The sequence below is a fragment of the Taudactylus pleione genome, unplaced genomic scaffold (assembly GCF_031769625.1).
Source record: "Taudactylus pleione unplaced genomic scaffold, aTauple2 ptg000656l, whole genome shotgun sequence".
NCBI lineage: Eukaryota > Metazoa > Chordata > Amphibia > Anura > Myobatrachidae > Taudactylus > Taudactylus pleione.
This window is the reverse complement of record NW_028285058.1, coordinates 1045352-1071794: the sequence shown is the minus strand read 5'-3', so window position 1 is coordinate 1071794 and position 26443 is coordinate 1045352. Positions and strand designations below refer to the sequence as shown.

Below are 26443 nucleotides of genomic sequence, written 5' to 3'. Positions count from 1 at the left end.
TTTTTTGCATCTTAATACATTAATACTGTACTAAACATTTGGGGCGGAATTCAATTGTTTACGCGGTCCGGATCTCCCGTCTAAAGTGACAGGAGATCGCGGGCCGCTATTCAATTGCTGCCATTTTTCGCGCTAATCGCGCCCAAAGTGGTCGGGTTTAGCCGCGTAAAGCAGCTACCCCCGACCAAAGTGCTGGGCGCGACCGCGAAAAGTGATGTTTGGGCGCCCAAACAGGTCACTTTGCGCACATTTCAGCTCTCACCCTCCTGGGGCTGCGAGCTGAAATGGAGCGCTGACAGCTGATCGCGCCCGACAGGAGCAACAATTGATCCTTAGAATGTAAGCTCCTATGAGCAGGGTCCTCTACCCTCTTGTGCTTCTCCTTACTCTACCTTCATCTACTTCTTACTCTCTACCAGGGCACCTAACACAATGTATATTATCTATGTCCTGTAATGTATTGTACTCTACTGTAAGTCACTGTAAATCAATCTGTTTATGTACTTTGTAAGGCGCTGCGGAACACTTGTTGCTCCATATAAATAAACAATAATAATAGCTCCGTCAGGCGTAATGGGGGCTGGAAACAATTGAATTCTGCCCTTAGAATTTGTATTTTTGTTGCAAAGAAATTGGTATAGAGTCGCAGATTAAGATGCATATTTTAAGGAATATTCATGGTGCAGCTAAAGGCCCCCATACAACAGGTGGCGTATTAATCGGAAATGCCGACCGGCACCCATTGACGTTCTGCAATAGTTTGATCGTGATTGGCAAATCAGTGAAAACCAACATGATGGATTCCACAACCCGGCATCCTCGGAAGGTGACAATCCTTCATTAGTGTATTCCACGATACCCAGTGCGAGATTCAGCAACAAAAACGCAGCTAAGAACATCAGGGACTCTGCAAAGTAGTACTGTACAATCTTACATTGTTTTACTATACCCAACGCAGGGACCTACCCCCATGTCCTTGCCATTCTCTCTCTGCCTTTGGGTAAAGACACCAATAAGAATTTAACAGTACAAGCCTGTGATTTAGGAAAGTGAACGTATATGTACATACATGATCTCCCCCCCCCCGATATGGATATAACCTATCAAAACAGGACGAAAATCAAATGTAAGTCGTTCTCATTTCTGAAAATAAAGATAGTTGACACCACAGGATGGCAGAGATTTGTATTACAGCACAAAACTGAGTAATGCCGGGAAAATCGGCAGCAAAGGGGATATATATAGAGAGAGTGTGTGTGTGTATATATATATGTATATATATATATATATATATATATATATGACACTGGGGAACATGTTCGGGGTTGGGGAGGGGGTTACCCCAGATCACGTGACGACCTGGTCTGAGGAACAGGGTGATGATGATGGAGCCGGCGGAAAAGAGCTGGGTCATGGTCAAAGCCCGCAGCGAGAGCCGGCCGGGGCAGGGATCAGCAGCGGCGCAGGCAGGAGTGGAGGGAGGGAGAGAGAGAAGATCAGGCAGAGCCGGCAGGAGGAGGAGGAAGCCGCGGTGAGAGGCTGAGGCCTAGCGGGTGTGTGATCAGGCTGCCTGGGGGAGAGGAGGAAGGGGGATGAGGCCGATGAGAGGCCGCAAAGCGGATGTGAGCTGCCGGTCTCTGGGCTCGGGTGACAGGAGCAGCGCAGGAGGAGGAGGAGGGGGGAGGAGGCCGCCAGGGGCCAGTGAGGCGCCGGGAACAGCAGGGACAGGAGGCCGCCCCCGTGTGGAGGCCGCCTCGGCCTTGCGTTCGGCTCCCCCTCCCACAGAGCGGCCCTCGCCGTCCCCACCGCGGAGGCTAACGGACCCTATTATTTTTTATTATTATTTACCTGGTACGTACAGCGGTTTAGCTCTGAGCTCCGGCCGCCATCTTACACCAGCCCGAAGCCCCCTAGTACATTACACAGTGACGGCTGCTGCTGCTGGACCCCTGAGCGCAAGAGCCGCGGCGCCCGCTCTCTCTCGCGAGACCTCCCCCTTGTCAGCACGGACGGCTCGGGGCCAGTGTCGCGAGACTTCGGATCCCCTGCCTGTGGCAATGTGACGGCGGTGTCGCGAGAGCGCCGTCAACATCAGGCTACGGGCTTCGCGAGAACTCCGTCCCTCCCCCACCTCTTCCTCATCTGCATACCCCAGTGGTGGCCTTCTTCCTTGATAGAACCCGGCGCGTCTCCGCAAACCTCGTGATCGCGTCAACGCAATTCTCGCGATGTTGCCGCCTGACATGAGTATGGAGGATAACCCCGGCGTATGATGGAAGGCGGGTACTGTCCCGGGGAATGTGTCGGTCGAGTCAGGTTCCCCACAGTAGAGAACAGTACACACTCACCTGGTACATGCATTATATGGGGAATAGCTCACATTAGTTCTTTCCTACTGCGAACGTAGCTTGCTGCCCCCTGCTGGTCAGCTCATGAGTTGGAAGGGGAATTGGCCAGCTCACAGGGAATGTATATATATAAAATTTTTCCTTCAGTAAAAAATACTTGGCACACTAACTATGGCAAATAGCACACTATTTATCATGAAATATTTGTGTCATGTTTCCTGAAAACATCTGTTTTCGGGGGATGCACGCAAATATTTAGTATCCCCAAAATGCAGAATGGAGGGTCCCTCTATTTCCGACAGCAGCAACCCCCATAGCAGGACCGTGTTAAGACCTTTAAAGGCCCTAAGCTCAGTGGTGTATCTATAATGGGTGCAGTGTGTGTGGGCACACGGGTCCAGGGGGGCCCCGCCCGCACACCATGCACCCATATTAGTTTAAACATACCTGTCCATGGACCCGCGTCGTGTGTCAGCGCTGTTCAGAACACCGGAAAATGCCGGGCATCGGAGAGAGAGGAGAGGGCCCCACACGGGGAGCGTACACGGGCCCCCTCCTCTCTTAAGACCCCCCTGCCTAAGCACATTTAAAAACCTCCAAATTTGGAGAACACCCCCCCCCTTGATCTGGCCATACTGTCCTGAGCGCTGCTGCACTCACACTCAGTGGACAGCTGACATGACCAGATGGTCATGGGTTCAATTCCCACAAAGGCCCTAACTGTGTGGAGTTTGTATATTCTCCCTGTGTTTGCGTAGGTTTCCTCTAGGTACCCCGGTTTCCTCCCACACTCCAAGAATATACTGGTAGATTAATTGACTCCCAACAAAAATTAACCCTTCTGTGTATGTGTGTGAGTGTGTGATAGGGAATATAGAGTGTAAGCTCCACTGGGGCAGGGACTGATGTGTATAGCCAGATTTCTCTATAAAGCGCTACGGAATTTGTGTGTGCTATATAAATAATTGGTAATAAATAAGAAGAAGAATGATCAGGTGAGCCTCTGTGGACCAGATTCTAATTTAGCTGTATTCCCAAGATAAATGTATATCATTAACGTCTATTATTAGTATTATTATATTTATTATTGTATATAGCCCCTTTTTGTGGAATCTAGTTCAGCTGCACCATTTGCAGTTTTGCACCATTTGGTCCGTGGTAAATCCGGCAATGGAAAATCTCTGCGGTGCCCTTCTTCCCTTGATGCCCTTAAGCATGTGCTTATTTTGTTTAATGGTTAATCCAGCCCTGCCCCATAGGTACCTATGAGGGATACGATGCTGTCAGATTTACCAAGCTCGGGTTTGGAATCCGCAGCTTATGTCATCTGATGATAGCGTTGTCCTGCTGTAGCCTATGGGCTACACCGTAAAATTTACCAGGAGACTGTTTAGGAGGAACCACCACTTAGCAATGGCTGCTACGCATGTGTGTTGTCTGTAGACCATGCTGGAGTCTGGCACAGCAGTGAAGGGACGGTCTTTTCACTCCGAGCACATCGCAGCGGGTGCTGTTTCATACGTGATGTAGTTATGAGACCGGCAGCCGCGATGCCGGCGGTCTAATTCCCGATGGGGGAAGCTCGACAATGGGCTTATGATGTCTAAATACCGACGCCTATCTTAATCCCGACGCCGCAACACAGAAGGATGCCTGCCCGAATGAGGCAAGCTCGGGGTGCCCTTTGCTGTTAGCCACGGGGGGCAGAAGGGTTAGGTTTAGGCAGCATAGCGAGGTTAGTGTAGGTTTTGGGGGGGGGGGGGTTAGGGTTAGGCACCACTGGGGGGTTTAGGCACTAAGGGGGAGGGTTAGGTTTAGGCACGAAGGGGGGAACTTAGGTTTAGGCACTAATGGGGAGGGTTATGCTACAAGAAGGGAGGGTTAGGGGGAGAAGGGGGAAGGGTAAGTATACTTACCAGACCTCTGTTGGGATACCAACCATCGGGATGCCACTGTCGGTATTTTGACAGGAGGCATCCCGACAGCCGGCATTCCATTTCATACATCCCAGTGCTATGATCACATACTGCAATGCGATCATGGCCGTTAATTTTGCTCCCAGATCACATTGCAAATGCGATTACACAGGTCTGCGAAATTTAAGGTATTTAAAGCTTTTTTAATAATACTTTTATTTTCTTAATTATACTCCGGTGTGCATCAAGAAATAGTATATAATAAAAAATTACCACGTCATATTTACCTATAAGGGGGTTACATACATTTTTAAGAAAAAACAAGAAGTTTAATTGTTTTTGAAATATTTATTGTGAAATATGAAGAAGTGTAGACGATATCACTGTGTTTTTGTCTTAATTACATAATAAAATAACAATAAAATCAAACAATAATAGAAACAAAACCATAATTATTGAAAAAATCTTTAATATCTTTTTTTTTTTGTCTTCAGACTTCGTTTTGTCGCTTTTCGCTTATAAGCTTTTTCTGTGTCGTCTATGTGTATCATCCAGCAGTAGTCAGCCATCATGCTGACGTCTCAACGACCCTGGTATCTTCTTTCTACATCTTTAACTTAGTCTTTGTGGAACCGTTCACCCTGTTCTTTAATGTAGTGTCTGAGATTATTCGTGAAATGTTCAATATAGAAATTCAAAAAATGGACCTTTAAACTCATATTTCAGCCAAGGTTTCTGTAACTATTAAGCATTTCCCTGACAATTTCTTTGTAGTTTGGATCCTTGACATTGCCTAAAAATTTTGAAATCACTTGTACTGTATGAGTGGTGTGTGCTGTATATGTACTGTGTGTGTACTGTGTATGTATGTGTTGGTAGGCAGGGGCTAAAATGAGCCGACACAGGGCAAAACTGTGTTGCATCTATTGTATTTGGTTCCACCTTCGCCATCTCACCTTTTAGTTGTAGTTGTTGTGTGTGTGTGTGCAATGTTCTTTTAGACAGTGTGGGGTTTAGGCCCTTTGTAAATTTCAGCTCCAGGACCATGTGGACCTTAATCTGGCATTGGGCGGGGAGTAGTTTTATGACGAGAACTTCATTGCCACGTTCTATACTACCGACTGAATTCATGTAAGACAATGTTTTATAATAAATGTAGGCAGAATACATTTATTTCTTTAAAGAATATGAAAAAAATGAAATTCATAAATACAAGTTTTGCAGAAAAACGTGATGTGATCTGCAAAATCGGGAGTAATTTTCATGTTCAGAAGCCAAAAAATCTCTAAGTATTACAAAAATATGTTAAAAGGCCTGTGTTATTGCTAAATGGGCCCGATTTTTACGCAGTTGAGCAGTAGACATTAAACCTTGCATGTGTCTAAGTTGCACGGCGCATTCATCAATGTACAGTACCGTAGTCACTTGCAGCAGTGTGATTGCCAGGCATGCAGCATTTGGGGGGAGGTAACTGGGAGTGGTAGCAAAAAACACAGGCTTGTCACAGGCGTTTTCACCGTGTATCACAGCCTGCGTCTGCGACCCCGTACGCAATAAAAATGGCTCTGGAGTCTCAGTTTCCGTGACCATTCTACGCGACTGTAGAGTTAATTAGAAGACCGATAATCGAATGATCTTCAACTGATGGCACTTCTTTGTACGCAGATGCATGGATTCGCAAAGCTGCAGGTGGGTTTCTCAATACATTCCACAGGGTCTGTGGCATTTGCATATTTTCGCACAGCAACTGTGTACGGGATTGCAGTAGCGATGGCATTAGCGTACATCTCAGAATCAGGCCCATAGTGCACTCTGGGGCTGATTCAGACCCGCTCGCGAGCGCAGGACGCTCGCAAGCGGGTCGATGGTGCCGAATTGCGAATGCGCACGACGGAGGGAGCTCCGTCGTGCGCATGCGCGAGACCCGAATAACGACGGCCAAGCCGTCGTTATGGGTCTCGCACCAAAGGGGGTGTGCTGTCGATGTTGATTGACAGCACGCCCCCTTTGGTGGGCGTGCCAGGGGCGTGGCTACCAGACGGAGGCGTTCCCATGGGAATGCCTACCGTCTGATTCCGGCCCCACTGACATCAGTAGTGATGTCAGTGGGAGTGATTTGGGCTCTGATAGAGCCAAAATCACTCCAGGGCTTGCGGTCACCGCAGGGTCTCGTCGCAAGCCCGATGGTCACGATGGTCTTGACCATCGCGACCATCATCATGGACGCTCGCTATAGCTGTGGGTGGTAACCCACAGCTATGCGAGCGTCCATGAGGCCGCTCCAAGTTGAGAGGAGGGCCCTGATTCAGAGCGAGCGCTCTGGTCAGAGCATCCGGCTCTGAATCAGGCCCTCTGTATGAGCCAGCGCGTTCCCCTTCGGATAACATATCTTTTTGCCCCCTGCTGGTCAGGTCATGAACTGGAAGTGGATTTAGGGCCTTATTCGGAGATGGATGGATTTGCAGAGCCGCACACAAGCGGCTGTGCAAATCCGTCCATCACAGATGCAAATGTAGAAGGAGGTTTCAGACACCTCCTTGCTGCATGTGCAATCCCTGCACTGCGACCGACATCGCAGGCTGGGCTCACCATCTCCACCGATGGTTGCTCCTTTGGTCAGGCTGTGGGAGCTGAAGTTTCACCCTGCCTGAGCGGGTGCTGGTCACATAAGAGGCCAGCAATCTGCGTCCGCCAGCGTGGACCTTCGCCTTGTCCTTCCTGGCAAACGGGAACGATACGTGTATCTTCTACTGTAAGGATATAGCAAGTCACAAAGGAGCTAATTTACAACATAAAAGCACATGGAAATCCATGATAATTTGAAATACCCATGCGGTATAACATATAGTACTGTACAAAGTCTTCCCGATGAACACCAATTTGTGTCAAAGAAACACCATCAGACATTGCACCAGCCCTAGAGAGATGTCTATGTCCAAATTTGTTCTGCAAATTTCGACGGTAACCAATAAACCGCATGTGCAGGCTGAACATATGCGCAGCTTGCGTCCGAAATCGTAGCTGCGTACACCTCTAGATCAGGCCCTATACAATGTATTCCCTATTGTGAATAAGGATATAACAAGTCACCAAGGTGCTAGTTGACAACCAGAGAGACCTTATACATGTCATGGAAATTATGGGAATTTTTAATACTCATGCAGCATTCCTTAGAACATAGGCCCTGATTCAGAGCCGCTCGCTCTGAATCAGGGCGTCCGCTTTTTTTTAATAACCCGGCCTCCTGGCCGCTCGCTAAGCTGTGGGTGACCACCCACAGCTTTTATGAGCGGCCAGGTGATGGTCGCGACGAGACCCTTGTGGTAGGGTCTCGTCTGCCGCAAGCCCCAGTGAGCTTTCGGCTGTAATGGAGCCGAAAGCTCACTACTGACATCACTAGTGATGTCAGTAGGGCCGCCCTCAAACGGCTGGCGTTCCTTTGGGAATGCCTCCGTTTGGCCAGCCACCCCGCCTACAAAACGGGGCGAGCTGTCGATCAACATAGACAGCCACCTCATGTGTAGCGAGCCCCGGAGCGAGTGAATTTCTCACTCGCTCCGGGACTTGCGTGCGCAATGCCCCACCATCGACCCGCTTGCGAGCGGATCTGAATCAGGCCCATAGTTTCCCTTCTGATCATTGTTCTGTATCCAATAGAGACATTATTACAGGAGCGATGTGAGATGTGTTCTATGGTTACTGTCAAAATTTGCAGAACAAATTTGGACATAATGACAATTTAAGTGGGCATTCTTGAGTAGTAACGGGGTGACGGCTAGCCAGACTTGGGCGTGTCGCAGTCAGTGACTACGTATTTTGCTGCCGTTGCACTGATTTTGTCGGCCATGTTCAGATAGACATTCTGCATTTCTCTAGGGCTGGTGCAATGTCTGATGGTGCTTCTTTGACACAAATCAATGTTCATCAGGAAGACTTTGTACAGTAGTATAAGTAATACCGCATGGGTATTTCAAATTATCATGGATTTCCATGTGCTATTATGTTGTAATTTAACTCCTTTGTGACTTGTTATATCCTTACAGTAGGAGATACACATGAATATTTAAGACACTTTATTACAGTATTTGTATGTAGAGTAGTAGTTCCCAAACTGTGCGTCGTGGCACCCTAGGGTGCCTGGGGACACTTGCAGGGGTGCCTCAGGTTGGTGGTCCAGCACCAAATAAAATTATTTATGATCAATGTAATGTAAATATGTGGACAACAGAAGCACAAACCTGTCCACCACCACATACTTCACTACATTTTTCTCAGTTATTCCCAATCACAAACGTTTGACTTAGGGGGGCCGTGAAAACAATGCTGATACTCTAGGGCACACGGCATACACTTCACAGACCTATTTGGTCTCCCGCTGCATGGCCAGTCAGCCCCATTCAGCCGCGACATCCCAGTGAGCAGACAAGCCAGGACGGATGATAGTGCGGACACTCACGGCCAACCACCTGTCCTTGGATAACTACCAGCCGGAACACGCTGACCGCCTCACAGGCATTTTTGGTTTCCCACTGCTCGGCAGCTGATATCACTCAGCCGCGGCTACACAGCAGGCAGACAAACCAGGACGGACATCAGTGTGGACACGGCCATTCAGGGTCAGAGGTACATGATATTTCCACCCTTTCACTGTTCACTCTTCAATCCAACTGCACTCCACTCTGGGACGCCAGCAATGATTGCAATACAGTAGCGGAATTCAGCTGTTTTGACAATTTTCACTAAGATTTATTTGTTACTTTTCAGCCACGTTGTTACAACAGTGGTTCTTAGAATGATATGCTGTGAAACCTCAGTTAAACGATACCTATTTTGCATTTAGCAATATATTACAGCCAAAGAGATATTTAATTGCCCTATGTATTTATAGGATTTATTCCTTCATGTGCACATGATTGTAATTTTGGTGTTTTATATGTGGATTATATTGTGTTGATTAAAATATCAATTTTATTTATAAATAAGGCCTCCTGTTTACTAACAGATAGCAAACCCATTATAGACATCTTTATTCATCAAATCACCAGTGCATAGCGCAGTATTGATTTGTTGTTCCTCTGCTATTTGCCATAGAGACTACTGTCTCTGGGTTACTGACCAAAACCCTAATACTCGCAGCTAGCACTGATTACCATACTCATTTTCGAAAATAGCGCCGGGATTTTTTGCAGTTTCTTACTGCAAATTAGTTTTTTTCCCTGATACTCTAGGGCGCCGTAATTCAAAAGTTTGGGAACCTCTGATGTAGAGTATAAAATAAATGGTAAGGTATCATTTGAGTCATCATTCCCCAGGACTCTGTCATTACCAACATCCTGGTTGTGCTACTGCCAAAGAAGAGCTCCAGCCCTGCTCTCCCCTGTGGCAAGGAAGGCTCATAGCAATCCATACATGCCTACTCTCCCGGAATGGCTAGGAGGTTCCCAAAAATCGAGTGGCACTCCTGGGTGACCAGAAGAATGGGCATGTCTCCCATAATCCCCCGTCCCACTCCAGCAGCCCACTTCCAAAATACAAGTTGGTGGTCCAGGAGGGCAAATCACGTCATAGTGGCCCGCCCCCTGCTGTAATAATGCTGGTAATATCTGCATTGTGTAGTGGGGGGGGAGCGCTATCTAGCAGTCAGTCTTCCTGCACCGCCCCTCGGCATGGCCCCCACTGTGCCGACCTGGCAGCCAGATTGTCGGCAAGTATGCAGCAGTCTCTGGTACAGAAGGTTTCCCCATATAGTTGTCCATCCTTCTAAAGGCCACTCAAATCACCTACTGAGGGAGGTCCAAAAAGGACTAAAGGCTTCATTATAATAAACTTAAATTTTGTCAGAGCAAAACAAATTTATATGCACAACCATATGGATTATATCTTTAATACACTTATTGCTATATTTGTTTATATGTTTTACGTGTGGAATGGCAGCTGTTTGCTGTAGGATGAAAGATGATTTATGGATATAGTGGTGCAATGAAAAGTTGCATTTGTTTCATGAAAATAACCTAGTATCTTCCTCATTTCTTAAGCCCACACAGTAAATCCATTCATGCTCCCTGATACCTGTACCCCACCACACACATGACGTGGGATGAAAGCTGCTTAATATGGTACTGGAATGCAGAAATATCAATTAGAACCTACATATGTTTAATCAGAAGACCCCAATATATGCCAGAACCCCCATATTCAAAGAATTTATCATACACCCAACTGCTGCTCCAGAAGGGAGATTCCTGATTCTTGGGATACATATTATTTTAAATCAAACAGGTCTCGTTCTATCCTTTTCTCTAACTGTTAATAATATTCATAACTTAGGCTCCAGCTCTCCCATATCTACTACCATATACAGTACTCAGGCCCAACCCACCATTTCCTCAGTTAGAAGCAGACACCTCTCCACGGTGGTCGTATTGTTGCCAATTTCTCGTTTTAATCCAGACTCTGGATATGAAGAGCACACAATGTAACACAGGTAGCTTTCCCTGTCATGGAACACCTCCTGACTCACACTAACTAAATGAGGATACTCACAGGCTAAAGGCAATATGGCGGAGTGTTCAAGGTTTAATTTAAGATATTGTGGCTAAATCTAGCTTAAACATAAATCCAATATGACAGATATCATATTCTGGAGTAAAGAATGAGTTTCCATGTAAGAAAAAAATAACTGGAAATACATATTAGTACTGCAAGTTACATACAGGAATAACTGTAAGTCCAATCTCAAATAAGAACTTATAGTACATAATGACCCTTGTCCTTTTATTCTAGTCTCTTGACATTTAAACTCATGCCACCCAGTTACTCAATGGCATAAGAAAATGGCAGTAAAAACAAAGTGTGTGAACAGCCCTTATAGCTGCAGTCGGGGGAAGGGGTAATAGAGGACAATCACTTGAAGAAAAGAGAATAGAGCAGACACCTATCAAACTGTGCTGCGGATTAACCACAGGTGCATATGGAAGTGGGGTCATTAGAAGTTAGCATGCTTATACTGCCATTATTTAACATTGGTAACAGCAGCTTCTTACATCATTATGTCATTGATACACTTAATAATCCTTCAGAACGGGTAATTATGCCTACTTACATAATCAGTGAATTAGAATATGGGGTCAATATGCATTTGTATATGCAAGAGATGTACAAGAGAGTTTAATAGAAAAGTCATTATCATTAACAATCGGGATGACGGCGATTGGGATCCCGGCGGTCAGAATCCTAACACCAACATCCCGACAGTATTAGGATACCGACACCTGTCGGTCAGTATCCTAACCCTCCCTCCCTGCTGCCTAAACCTGACCTTCCCCCCTATTGAACCCTAAACCTAATCCTCCCCCCTTAGTGCCTAACTCTCCCCCCCTTAGTGAAAAGAACGGAAAAATAAATTACTGCGCTCTAATACTTATGTTGGGACAAAATAAATTTATAAACATAAAAACATTTAATAATAAACACAAATATTCTTCTTTAATTCTTTTTCCCCCCTTTTTTATACTCCCTTTTTTTCCTCCCCCCTTAGTGCCTAACCCTCTCCCTGGTTCCTAAACCCAGTACTTACCAACGGGATGCCGACGTAGGGATTCTGACCGGTGTCGGGATTCCGGCGCCGGCATTCTAATTGCCAGCTTCCCGACTGTCGGTATTCTGACGCAGCCCCAATCACACGGTATAGCAGAGGTTTCCAAACTCTACCATTAGTGTCCATGTTTTAAGGATATCCATTGTTAACACAGGTGACTTAATTAGTACCTCAGTCATTTTGATGTATCCATCTGGACTCAAGCATGAATATCCTAAAACAAGGACTGTAATGGCGGAGTTTGGGAACCCTTGCAGTACAGTAGTTGGGAATGAGATCTCGTTAGTGAAAAGAAGGCAATCCTAACTTCCTCCTGCAGGATCAGTATATGTACTGTGTACACTAAAGGAATTTAGCCTCTGGGGAGATGATTTGGAAGGGAATGGAAATAATTAATTTGTAAGGATAGCTGACAAACATAAATGAAGCTTCCCGATAGGACAAACTATGTTTAATAAGGATCTGGTTAGACTTGTTTGTGTTTCCTGAGAACAAGCCATGTAGGAGTTAGTAATGCTGCTATGATAGCTTGGATTAATGGCAATAGGGCCTTATTCAAAGTTGTACGCTATGCCGATGTTTTCACATTGGAACGATATTTGTCATTCTGCGCATGGTGGTTGGTTGCCTGGGGCATAGGTACTCAGTAATGCTGCCTCGGGGGAAGGGGTGTTCTGGCTCCTACACTTTCATCCTGGATCCTAGGTTTTAGAAAAATTTGTCAAGCCCTGCAATAACGGACTGTACCAGAGGGTAAACACTTATTTTCCTTCTACTTACACTTTCTTACAAAAAAAAAAACCAAAGTACGTAAACCAGCGCTAAGCACTCAGTATATTTAAGATGTCCCAAAATCCTCTGTAGGTAATTCTCACTCCGGGACACAAGTGACCAACACATTAAACTTCTCTCTCGAGTACACATAAAAGTATCTTAGTTTTTTTCTTTGTTCTCTTTTATTCGGCCCCAAACAGGATCAATAAACACAAGGGAAAGACGCTTACATTTGAGTTCTGTCCCGAATGCCCTTAATGGTGTCTTTATCAGTTGTTCAGGGAAGTGCACCAAACATATATGTGGACGTCCAATAAAGATAAAAAAAATATTTATTGGTACACACAAATAAAACTCCATATAGTGACAGACAGAAGTGGACACCGGAACATGTAAAGTAAGCATAGCTTGAAATAACGCCAACGTCTCTATGTTGCAAAAGAGGTAGCGGCGATGTCAGTAGTATAAACCTAAAGTCCAAAAGCACCTTCCGGATAGTATACAGTCTTGTCCTCTTTTTTAATGAAAGTGATAGCTTCAACGCATTTCCAGGAGCTCTCTCCCCTTTGTCAAGAAGTGCCACTATTCTTCTAAATTCAGAATATATTGCTGCCTGCCCGGAACCATAGTGCATAAAAAAAATATACAAATAAATTAATTATTATCATATCTCATAGAGATGCCAGGATGGAAAAAAAGAGAAAATAACGAGAATTAGACTTATTTCAAAACAGAATAAAATCACATAAACCATTTGGACTCAAAGTCCATATTTAACCCATTAGGGGTCACCGTCAGGGTCTGTAGCTCATAAATGGTTTTCATTTCCAACCTGGCCAATTGTTCCTCCATATTTTTTGTACGCCAGTTACCCTTACATAATTTAATAACACTAAAACTTTTTAAACCTTTTAGACTGCACCCATGTTTTCCTTTAAAGTTCAGGGAAACACTATGAAGGTTGTATCCCTTTTTTATATTACGGACATACTCAGATAGACGCTCTTTCAGCATTCTCCCTGTCCGCCCTACATATAGCTCCCCGCACACACATTCTAATAAGTAGACCACATTTTTAGTAAGTGATAAAATCCCTAATAGGATAGGTCTTTTTAATGGTATTAGATGTATATTCTATAATTTTATTGGCAGACTTACAGTTTTTACATATCTGACAAGAACCACACCTGTAGAACCCTTTAGATGTGATCCTTGTAGTCATTTTCTCCACAAGCAGCACACTCTTTACCAGCATCTGTTTCAAATTATCTGCTTTTTTTATAGATGAACCTCGGTTTATTATCGCTAACATAATCCTTGAGTAGTAGGTCTCTGCCCAGGATATTCCAGTGTTTCTTAATTATACATTCTAGTTGTTTATATTGTGAGCAGTGCCGGACTGGGACATAAAGGGCCCACCAGGGGAATGCAGTGGTAGGGGCCCATGCTTAAGGGGTGTGGTCAGACCCCAGAGATGCAAGCACCTGTTGATCAGTGGTTCTACTCCACCAGGTAACTGACCATATAATTGAGTAACAATGTATGATTTAAGGTCTGGAACCTGACACCTAGAGTAGGGGGGTGGGCCCTCAGGCAGTGGGGCCCACCGGGGATTTCCCCTGTACCCCTGTGGGCCAGTCCAACCCTGATTGTGAGGTATATTTAGTGATAAAACACACTCCTACATCTCCCATTTTTCCATCTTTCTTATCTTTATTTTTACTACTTTCTAAAATCTCAATCCTTGATGAATCCCTGATTTTGCATCTAGTCTCCCTAAGTTTATATTTGTCATAGCCCTTAGTTATGAAATGTTGTTCCATAATTTTCACCTGATCATTAAAGGTATCCACCTTAGTGCAATTCCTTCTGAGTCATTGAAATTGACTCTTGGGAATGTTAGTAATCTAATTTTTATGGTGGTTTCCCTCTTAAGAAGTTTAATCTGTGGATTTAGAATAATTATTCGTTAATAGTAAACCATCCTCTGAGTAAATGGTTAAATCTAGGAAATTTACCTCTCCAGTACTAGATTGAGTTCTATGCCACGATTATTTTGATTAAGATAGTTACAGAAAGCATCCAGAAACTCTTTGTCCCCGCTCCATAGAAATAGAATATTTATGTAGCGAATCCAGAGACCTAGGCTGGCACCCCATTGGTGGTTGGACCACATAGTCTCATCTTCCCAGTGGGCCATGAATACATTTGCATAACTCGGTGCCAGACTAGTGCCCTGTCACAGCACGCCGTACTCCGGCACTCACTTACCGGGTCCGGCGGCGCTGGTCTGCAGAGGGGCAGCGGGTGGCACATCACCGACGTTCCCCGCTGCCTACTGCCTCTCTCTCCCCTGACGGTTGCAGGCGGCTGCGGCTCCCTACAGACACGCCGACCTGCTGAAGATTTAAGGGGGCATACACACGCCCTTAGCAAACGTCACAGGAAGTGACTGTAATAGCCCTGCCTATTTAAGGAAGACTCTGGGAGCACTCAAGTGCCAGAGTATAGGCTCATTTACCATACTCCAGCGTTCCTGTGATATTCCATTACCTGTTTCTGACCTTGGCTTCATTTGTGACCCTGATTTCGCCTGACCCCTGGGACTGCATCTGATATATGGTTTTGACTTCGGCTATCCCCTGTGACCTATTTACGCCTGCTCCCTGGTACCGTCTAAGTCTGTTTGGTCCTGACCTGGCCTGTCGACTAAGCTATACGTCTTCTCTGCTTCATCCAGAGGTTACCACACCTGTATAAGGGAACCTATCCTGAGGGCCGCGACCTGTGTGTCGGACGCAGCCAAGTCCACACCTTCTTGCGAGGGTCCCTGGTGAATACCGCCGGCACATTAGACTCCGCGCCTCAGGCATTGGTCTAGCCAACTCCCTAAACATGGGCCGCATCCATAATCCGTCCGAGACTGGTGACATGCCCATAGCCGATCCTGCTACCTGTAAATAATAATTTTTCTGGTATAAGGGTGACTTTTTTGTAGAATAAGGCTTCTCATCCTTTCATCTACATCATCTTTTATCATATGATACTCCAAAGCTGCAATCCCTAGATCATGCTTTATAATAGTGTATAGTCAACGAACGTCAGCTGTCATTATAAAATATCCAAATTGCCTTTCAATTTCTGCTATTTTTTTGATAACTGATATGGTATCCTTAACATATGATTTGGTTTTATTTACCAAGGGTTGAATTTTCTAATCAATGAAGCATGATAAATTAGAAGTAACACAATTCACTCCGGCTACTATCGGGCGCCCAAGTGGTTTATCCAAGCTTTTATGTATTTTAGGTAATACATATATAACCGGAATGGATGGATTCTCTATTTCAATGAAACCAGCCTATTCTTCTGAAATTACTCCACTGATTGTGTACAGATTTAAAAAAACTCTAATTTCTACTGTACAAACATGGATGGGTCACCTTTTCTTTTTTTTTTTAACAGTATTTTTTTTATTGAGACGAAGATTAAAGTATACATGTTGAGATATGTATGAGGATATAATATATATAGCTTGACGACAAATCAAGGAGCATAGGCTTCAAATCACAAGTAATTTAGGATAACAGTGAAACATAATTGGTGAATTAAGCTCAAATGTTCTTTTGCTATGTGATTAATATTTTGGAAATTAATATAAAGAGCTCGACTCAATTTGCCTTATAATTAACAGAAGTGTGACCTCATCATTTTTAAAAGTGAAATTTTTTTTTTTTTGAAAATTAAAATACAAACACTGGGGGGGCGTAGCTTGGTAGTCCAAGATGGTGGACGTTTTTTTCTGAGCTCCACAATCAGCCCTAGTTAAGCGATAACACCCGCTGACATCCCACAGCAAACCTACAATTTATACCCCTGCTGCCTCTCTGAAACACCCGGCTATATATTTGACCGGGTCGGAGGACTCTGAGCTTTGTGTCTGACCTGGACAGCCGGACCCTGAGGCCTTCCTGTGTGAGATACCCGCCGTCTGCTCCGGGCTCACCCCGCCGTGGTATCGGCGACGAGACTCTCCACCGCTGGCTCTCATACCTGGAGGGGAGAAGCGGCCGGCCTTCCTGCCTACGACGCGACCTGGGAGCCGCGTGTGTGCCTTCCTCCACCTTTAGCGGCGCTGCACGTGACCGGCGGCTAGCTGCGGGACTTCCGACGGGAGACAGCGGCTGCGGTGCTATCGGTGGCGGCTGCTGCGCTGCTTGGAGTGTGGACCCCTGCTGCCAGACCAGTGGCCAATCATCAAGTGCCCAGGTCCCCCACTGTGTATAAGGGGGTTTAAGAGCTCAGCTGAGCCCAGCACCCAGTCTCATCAGAAGGAGGCGGCCATTTTCCTGTAATATCACCGCACAGAGGACACATACAGGGGATCTCAATCTCCTGCAAACAGGCACTCTCCCACAACATCCCCAATTCTATCAGGGGCAGCTTTTCTTTTCATCTCTTCATTTAATACATTAGCCTTTGTAGGAATTGGATTTCCTTTACAGTATTTCAGTACATGGGCAATCATAGAAATAATCTGCTAGTTTACCTGCAGTGGCTACCTTGACCAAATAAAGTGTTGTGCAGGGTGAGGTCTCATTTATCAGCAAGTCTACAAGCCCTCCATTTTATTATTATCACTATTACTACTATTTTCCCAGAGCTAGATATCAGGGAAATGTTCCTGCGTTAAACACGCTGATAACCTCCATCGTTCTTGTTATGTTATGATATGATATTTTTTTGAAGTACAAACTACACCTGAATCTGCATTGACCCCGATACATGTTTTGCGGATTTCACTAGCTCTCATCATCCCATCGGATTACTGCCTTTATCATTATGGGTCCTAAGCGTCAGAAACCTCCCTCAGCTGTCCCTCCAGTAAGCTTCTTTAAGCCGTCACCATCGTCTCAACCACCTAAAACAGGCCCAGCACAAGATAAGAGTTCTAAACAACTGTCTGCTCTCAGTGCGCCTTTTGAATTTTCCCCCCCTTTGCCGACACAACAGTGCAGTATGGCGGACAATGCCCCCCTTACAATGGGGTCCATGAAGCTGCTATTAGCATCTTTTAAAGCTGATATTTCTGCCGACTTTAAAGCTGCTCTACAAACGTGCCAAAGATCGGTTGATGATTTAGGAACCCGCACTGATCACCTCGAAAATAAATTAGAGGAAGTAGTTAAATCCCATAACGAATTGATCAACCAACACAAGGAACTTCAGGCAGAAGTAATCTCACTCAAGAGCAAAATGGGGGACCTCGAAGACAGGTCCAGACGCAATAATATTAAAATCCGCGGCATTCCGGAATCAATCTCCAATACAGACCTGAAGCAGTATGCAACAGATTTATTCATGAAGCTGCTTCCGACCACCTTGATTACCGACTTCCTCCTGGACCGCATACACCGCCTACCCAAGACGCATGCCGCTCCACCTGGAGCCTCTAGAGACACCTTAATGCGTCTCCATTATTTTCACTTTAAAGAATCTATATTACGTGCAGCCAGGCCTTCAGATTTCTCTACTCCGATTCTAGGTGACCTCCAAATATTCGGGAACCTCTCTGCGGCTACTTTGGCCCTCCGAAGATCCTTCCTACCGGTCACCAGAGCCCTTCAGAAAGCGGATATCCCTTATCGTTGGGGATTTCCTACCAAGTTGCTAATAAGACAAAATGGCTCCATTACCGTTATCTCTTCCCCTGAGGAAGGCACACAGCAGTTGGTATCCTGGAATATACAGGACATATCTTTGTGGTTACCAGGCAGTCCGCGGATCGAAAGGGAATGGTCGCAAGCGGCCTCATCGACATGATATCCTATCATATTCGCCTCTGTTTACCTTTACTACAATCTTGTTAGCCTAAATGTGTGTTCTGCTTTTGGGAGAAGGGGTTTCTATGTCACTTAATGTTTTTACATGAGCGAACATGCCTTGTAGTCGGTTGTGATTATTGTTAAGGATACTAACTTCCTACGTGGTATTTCCAATGCTCTCAGCCACTGTAATCAGAATTTAATTGTTTTTACCCCCGTAACTCCTGTGGAAATGTTAATTATAAAATGTCCTAAACTTGATCCTATGGGGTTTAAAAATGTTTTTGGTTCTTCTCTACCACAGAAGATAGTTCATTATATTATGGTTTCTCTTACTGGTTTAATGTGTTATCTAGTAGATTACTATATTCAGAGTAGATCCTTTTTTGGCTGTATGGAGACCCCCATTTTATATCCCCCTATTAACGTTAATATTGAGGTTGATATTAACATTGACATGCAAATTGATAACTGATAAGTTTTCTTTTCCTTTTGCAATGTATTTTGTACTATTTTTCTATCTATATGCATGGATGACTGAATGATGGAGATCCCTATCCTCCACCACTTTCCCCCCAATGTGCCGCCACGTCTGGCGGTCTTTAGTAGTTCCTTTGGTACTATTTTTCTTGTCTCTATGTATGTCCTCACTATCTATTATGCTCAAAATCTCCATTTTCTTTTTTTTTCTCTTTCTTTTTTTTCCTGGTACACTGATAGATATGTGTTTGTGTTCATATGTGCAATGGTTTTCAGCATGTCATTGCTCTTGCCTAATGGTTAAGATTCTCTCACTGAATACTAAGGGTCTCAATTCCCCTAATAAGAGGAGATTGGCCCTCAAATATTTTGCCAAAGCTAAAGCTCACATCGTTGCACTACAGGAGACCCATTTCCCTTTCTCTTCCCCTTCCCAGTTTTCTGATTCCAAATATCCTAAATGTTACATGTCTAATGGACCCTCTAAGAAAGCGGGGGTCGCAATACTTTTCTCTAATTCTTGTAACTTTGTAATGCAAGAACAAATAACAGACAAGGAAGGCAGATATTTAATTCTTATCGGTCTTTTACATGATAAACAAGTGACAATAGCCTCAATATATGCCCCAAATACCAAACAACCCGCTTTTATTAGGAAATTCTGTGCGTCTCTCTTATCTTGTAGTAAAGGGTCAATTCTGATTTTGGGAGATTTTAATATGATTCTCGATCCCTCTCTTGATAAATCATCTGTTAGATACATGGCCCACTCCTGACATACTCAAGACAACTCCCACCTATTTAAGCGTATTTTATGTGAATACGATTTGTATGATGTATGGAGGGCCAAACACCCTGTTTTAAAAGATTATACCTTCTATTCCCACGTCCATAAATCTTATTCGCGTATTGACCTGGCCCTTTTGGATAAATGGACACTTAAGTTTATCACTCGAACCTCTATATTGCCAGTCACCTAGTCTGATCATGCAGCTTTATCCCTATGTTGGGATGTTACCCATTCCAGAACCCCTCCTGGTCCCTGGCGGTTAGGTGAACATCTCCTAAATTCAGAAGCTAAACATACTATAGCTAACTCCCTTGCTTTATTTTTGGAGACTAATGATCCAGAAGATACATCCCAATTTACATTCTGGTGTGCTTTAAAGGCAGTGGTGAGGGGATCGGCCATTCAAGCCGCAGCACGTATGCGTAAGATGGCAGCGTCAATTCAGGCTGATACAGAATCTCGACTCTCTGATTTAGAAGTTAAACATAAGACAGACCCGTCCAATGATAAAACTTATCGTAAACTCCTCAAAGTTCGAGAGGAATGGAACGCATTGGCATTGAAAGAGGTTCACAAATCCCTATTCAAATTAAAGCAAAAATTTTATGTTCAGGGTAACAGGGCAGGACGTATGCTTGCAAGGAAATTAAGGGGCAAACGAGCGATTAGATTGATATCCACTTTAGGAGGCAAGAAAATATCACACCCTTTCTCTATAGCAGATGCCTTTGCTGAGTACTATACCACCCTGTACAATTTACAGGCTGACTCTGAGGTCTACCAACCAACGAAGGTTGATATAGCAGACTTCCTGGGAAAACGTAACCTCCCTACGCTGGATCCCGACTCGCTTATCCTACTTGAGCAACCATGGTCCAGTGAGGAAATTGAGGGCCTGATTCAGACCCGCACGCGAGCGCTGAGCGCTCGCAAGCGGGTCGATGGTGCCCAAGTGCGCATGCGTACGACGGAGGCGGCTCCATCGTGCGCATGTGCGAGACCCGAATAACGACGGCCTAGGCCGTCATTAAGGGTCTCGCACCAAAGGGAGCGTGCTGTTGATGGTGATTGACAGCACGCCCCCTTTGGTGGGCGTGCCGAGGGCGTGGCTGCCCAGACAGAGGCGTTCCCATGGGTCCGGACCCACTCTGATAGAGCCAAAAGCACTCCTGGGCTTGCGGCAGTGAGACCCTACCGCAGGGTCTCGTCGCAAGCCCGATTGTCGCGATGGTCTTGACCATCGCGACCATCATTTTGGCCGCTCGCTATAGCTGTGGGTGGTCACCCACAGCTATGCGAGCGGCCAGGAGGCCGCTCCAAAAAGGAGCAGGGACGGCCCTGATTCAGAGCGAGCGCTTTGTCAGAGCATCCAGCTCTGAATCAGGGCCTGAGTCTGTTATTAAATCCCTTCCTTCGGAGAAGGCCCCTGGTCCAGATGGATACACCAATTTATTTTACAAAAATGTCATAAATACCTTATCCCCACTTCTAGCTCAATTGTTTAATGAGGCTTCTAGGGTAGGATCTTTCCCAAAAGAAATGCTTGAAGCGAGAATCGTAGCGTTTCCTAAACCTGGGAAAAATCAGACCTTACTACCAAATTATCGCCCAATTGCACTCCTTAATACAGATATCAAAATTTACGCTAAATTAATTGCAAACCGGATTAAGCCTTTACTTCCTACGCTTATCCATCGGGACCAGCTTGAAGCGAGGATCGTAGCGTTTCCTAAACCTGGGAAAAATCAGACCTTACTACCAAATTATCGCCCAATTGCACTCCTTAATACAGATGTCAAAATTTACGCTAAATTAATTGCAAACCGGATAAATCCTTTACTTCCTACGCTTATCCATCGGGACCAGGTTGGATTTTTTCAAGGACGTCAGTCTTCTGACAATACGAGACGAGTGATTGATGGATTTGGCAGCAAGGAGGTCGTTGCTGACTTTCCTCCCACTCCCTCCTTGACCCTTTTCAGTCTGGCTTCCGTTCTCTCCACTCCACTGAAACTGCCCTCACAAAGGTCAGTAACGACCTCCTTGCTGCCAAATCCAAGGGCCACTACTCACTGCTCATTCTCCTTGATCTCTCTGCTGCTTTTGACACTGTGGACCACCCTCTACTGCTGCATATACTTCACTCCCTTGGTCTAAGTGACACTGCTCTCTCCTGGCTGTCCTCCTACCTCTCTGACCGTTCCTTCTCTGTTTCCTCTCATGGCGACTCCTCCCCCCCACAGCCTCTTACAGTAGGTGTTCCCCAAGGTTCTGTTCTTGGACCTCTCCTATTCTCTCTATACGTCTTCTCTAGGTAAACTCATCAGCTCTTTTGACCTCCATTATCATCTCTATGCTGATGATACTCAGATCTACCTTTCCTCACCTGACCTTTCCCCCTCTCTACTGACTCGTATCTCTAACTGTCTCTCTGCTATCTCTTCCTGGATGTCCCAGCGATTTCTCAAACTTAATATGTCGAAGACTGAGCTGATAGTCTTCCCACCCTCCCACATAACATCATGTCCCACTATTTCTTTATCAATAGATGGCATTACTATCTCATCTAGCCCCAAAGTGCATTGTCTTGGAGTCATCCTGGACTCTTCCCTCTCCTTTAAACCACACATTCAGAACCTCTCACAGTCCTGTCGTTTCCATCTCAAGAATATTTCCAAGATCAGACCCTTTCTCACCCAGGATGCTACCAAAACCCTTGTACATTCACTGGTCATGTCCAGACTGGACTACTGTAACCTTCTCCTAGCTGGCCTCCCCAAATCCCATCTCTCTCCTCTCCAGTCTGTGCTCAATGCTGCTGCTCTGCTCATCTTCCTCTCCAAATGCTCTACATCTGCCTCCCCTCTTTTGCAAGCCCTCCACTGGCTCCCATTCCCTTTCAGAACCCAATTCAAGGCTCTTACACTCACTTACAAAGCCCTCACCCATTCCTCTCCCATTTACATCTCTGATCTCATTTCCCTTCACTCTTCTGTCCACCCTCTTCGTTCACTTAATACACGCCGCCTTTCATGCCAATTGATTACTTCCTCCCACTCCCGCCTCCAAGACTTTGCCCGTGCTGCTTCTCACCTTTGGAACTCCCTCCCTCTCCCTATCAGACTCTGCACCTCTCTACCATCTTTCAAACAAGCTCTTAAGACCCACTACTTCATTAAAGCCTTCCAGCTCTCATCCTAACTTGCTGCTACATCTTCCTTTTACCCGGCCCACCCCATTCTGTGTCACTCCTGTTTGTCTTCCCCTCCCTTAAAGAATGTAAGCTCTTTCGAGCAGGGCCCTCTACCCTCTTGTGCTTCTCCCTACTGTAATTTAATTTATCTCTTACTAGCCACTAGGGCAACTAACACTTGGCTGCTTATGCGGGCGTTAATGTCACTAATATAGCTATGTTTATCCATGTCCTGTATTGTATTGTAAGTCAATGGTTACTTTTTTGTCTATGTAATTTGTAAGGTGCTGCGGAACACTTGTGGCGCCATATAAATAAATGATAATAATAATAATATAGTGGATGCCTTCTCCAAAATAGACCAGCCCCTTTTGTTGTTAGCATTAGATGCCGAGAAGGCATTTGATAGGTTGCACTGGGGGTACCTTCATGCTGTCCTTCGCAAATTTGGCTTCAAGGGCTTAGCACTTTCATCGATAGCGGCATTATATTCCAACCCTTCAGCTAGAAATTTTATTAACGGTATTTTATCATCAGTATTTCCAATTACTAATGGTACGCGGCAGGGATGTCCTCTTTCCCCACTAATGTTCGCATTAGCGATTGAACCCCTTGCCGAAACCATACGATCGCACCAATTTATTCAAGGACCAGTTTTATTTAATGAGACATATAAAATCAGTTTGTTCGCGGATGATGTCCTTCTGACCCTCATGAACCCTACTACCTCCCTACCTTACTTACATTCAATACTAAAATCCTTCTCTAGAGCATCTTATTACAAATTAAACAGCTCCAAAACCGAAGCTTTGCCTATTAATTTATCTTCGACAATGATACAATCCCTAAAATCAGAATACTCGTATTCCTGGCAAGAGAATAGTATCAAGTATCTTGGTATTCATTTAACTCCCACTACTAATAATTTAATATCGGCTAATTATTTACCCCTGTTGCGAAGCGTAACATCATTAACAACGGCCTGGACTGGATGATGCAAAACATATCCTGGTTAGGTCGCATATCGGCCAAAAAAATGGTGATTCTACTGAAAATTCTATATTTATTTCGGACAATTCTTATATTAGTCCCAAAAACAACTCTTAATAAGTTTTATGCAGTATTTATTACGTATATATGGAAGGGCAAGAAACCTAGATTAGCTAGGAAGACTTTGGCCCTGATTCAGACCCACTCGCAAGTGGGCGTACGCACGTTCGGCGTACGTAAAAAAATATTTAAATTCAAGCACTCGCTCGTATTTTCGTACGCAGCTAAAAATCCGCCCCAAACTCAGACGACCCCTCCTCTAACTAACGAGCGTGCCAAATAGCGAGCGTACATCCCCGAAATGGCTTGAAGGGAACGCACGCACAAGTACAAGCCGGAAGTGGGACTGTCAGATTTCGATTACCTGCTCGTTTTTTCTGCCTACCTCCCTCAATCGTATCATGGCAATCAATGTATCAATTAGCTTAATTGTTTTTTTTTTTTTTCAACACAATGCAATAAACTTTAATCTTGTCCGTGTTTGTATTTGCTCGCAGAATACGTACGGCTGAAACCTTCAATTTTATTGTTCAAAAGACGTTAGCACCAATTAAACAATTGTTCTATTTGTTTGTCTCCCCACAATTTTTCTGTGGTTCATTTCTTCATTTAAATTTGCTTACGCATGTCACTGCATCAAGCCTATCATAACTCTCAAGACATTTGTGGCCCTGTCGAACACATGACTCATACACTAACCAATAGAATTTGTCCTGTTAATTTCCCAAATACATTAGCCAATAAAATTTTTTTGGGGTGCTTTATTAAAAATATTTTGTCAAAAAAACACCATTGCCATCATGAGATCCGCCGCATTCACCAGGCGCGAACTGCTGGTGCTGACGGAGGTGATGGACAGGCGGATCACCAGTCAGCCTCCACCCATCTCCAATAGGCGCAAGCGTTCCGCATATGCGGAGGTACGTCGACGCCTGCGCTCCTTCGGCTCACGCCGACATATTGGCCAGCTGGAGCGCAGGTGGTCGGACCTGCACCGGCGGACGCCCCGCTTGCTGGCATGCTTTCGCATGCAGATTGCGGAAAGTAAGTGTTCTGGACTGTGGTTTTCAAGTTTATCTTGTGGGCCCTAACTGCGTGTGCATGTTTTCATGTCTGTCCTATTGAGTCATTGTAGTCATATGTGCATGTTTTCATGTCTGTCCTATTGAGTCATTGTAGTCATATCTGCATGTGCATGTTTTCATGTCTATCCTATTGAGTCATTGTAGTCATATCTGCATGTGCATGTTTTCATGTCTGTCCTATTGAGTCATTGTAGTCATATCTGCATGTGCATGTTTTCATGTCTGTCCTATTGAGTCATTGTAGTCATATCTGCATGTGCATGTTTTCATGTCTGTCCTATTGAGTCATTGTAGTCATATCTGCATGTGCATGTTTTCATGTCTGTCCTATTCAGTCATTGTAGTCATATCTGCATGTGCATGTTTTCATGTCTGTCCTATTGAGTCGTTGTAGTCATATCTGCATGTGCATGTTTTCATGTCTGTCCTATTGAGTCTTTTTTTTTTGGTTTCCTGTTGAAACTAACCACAATATTTTTGTCATTTTTTAGGGGCACAGCAAACACTACGGCGGCATCGCCACACAAGACGCCGGTCCCGGCCCCTCTCTCCAACCCCCAATTCATCTATTACCCCCTCCTCCCCAGACCCTGTGGCCGAAATTTCAGGCCTACTTCCCCTCCAGCCCAATTCCCCCTCTCCTCCATCCGTCCCTCCTCCAAATACCCCCTCCCAGGATTCCTCAAACACCTTGCCCCTAGGTTTGGGGAATGTAGCCACCTCCGAGGTGGTCCAGGGAGTGGCTTCTGGCTCTGTCGTTTTTGAGAACGGTATGTTTTTAAAGTTTATTTTGGACACCACAAACTGTTTGTATGTAATCATGTGTCGTCCCCATTTTTTTTGCCTTTCTGTCGCCTTAGGGTATTTTTGGGGGTTGTCTTTACCTGTTCCTGCTGATGTCACCATACACATATCACACCTGTGTGGCTTTTTTTATGGCCCTTGTATTTTTGCCCTTAGACATTTGTAATGTTTTTTTGGCCCACAAGCTTGTAAGTTTTGGTTTGCTTGTTTTGTGTTTTTTTAGAATGTTGCTTCATTATCGATTTATTAATCCACAAACTTTTGTCACCCACAGAGGAACAGAGGCGTCGGGAAGAGCTAGTGATTTGTGTGGGCCGGATGCGGGAGCAGGTCACCGGGCTTATGCAGGGCCTTGACCATCTGTTGGTCCTCCTTAGGAATTAGTTTTTTTTTTTTTTTTTTATTTCGAATTGTTTCATAATAAATCAGTTTTAAATCAAGCTCTGTCTCATGCGTTTGGAGTAAATCCAAGATTCTTTACACTGACATAAGTAGACTCTTCAAGCAAGGATTGCCACAGAATCTCACTACAGATTGTGTGTTGTATTTTGAATGCAAACAGGCACAAGAAACACCTCCCA

The 26443-nt window shown here is 44.8% G+C and overlaps 1 protein-coding gene and 1 long non-coding RNA gene across 24 annotated transcripts in view; one reads left to right on the top strand and one right to left on the bottom strand.

Moving 5' to 3' along the window:
• The window catches only part of HUWE1 (HECT, UBA and WWE domain containing E3 ubiquitin protein ligase 1), a 155406-nt gene extending 153294 nt beyond the window's left edge, over positions 1–2112 (bottom strand). For 19 of the 23 annotated variants that reach the window (XM_088455506.1, XM_088455509.1, XM_088455507.1 and 16 more), the window contains exon 1: positions 1849–2111. The gene's annotated coding sequence lies outside the window, so the exon portion shown is untranslated. Of the gene's footprint in view, positions 1–1848 lie in introns of all 23 variants that reach the window. The other 4 variants (XM_088455517.1, XM_088455514.1, XM_088455520.1 and 1 more) reach the window with 2 other exon arrangements.
• On the top strand, positions 1490–26207 carry LOC148478397 (uncharacterized). The gene is made up of 3 exons (XR_015872400.1): positions 1490–1531; positions 25550–25828; positions 26137–26207. It is a non-coding gene; the product is annotated as an uncharacterized LOC148478397 (long non-coding RNA).
• Positions 26208–26443: the final 236 nt, after the last annotated feature.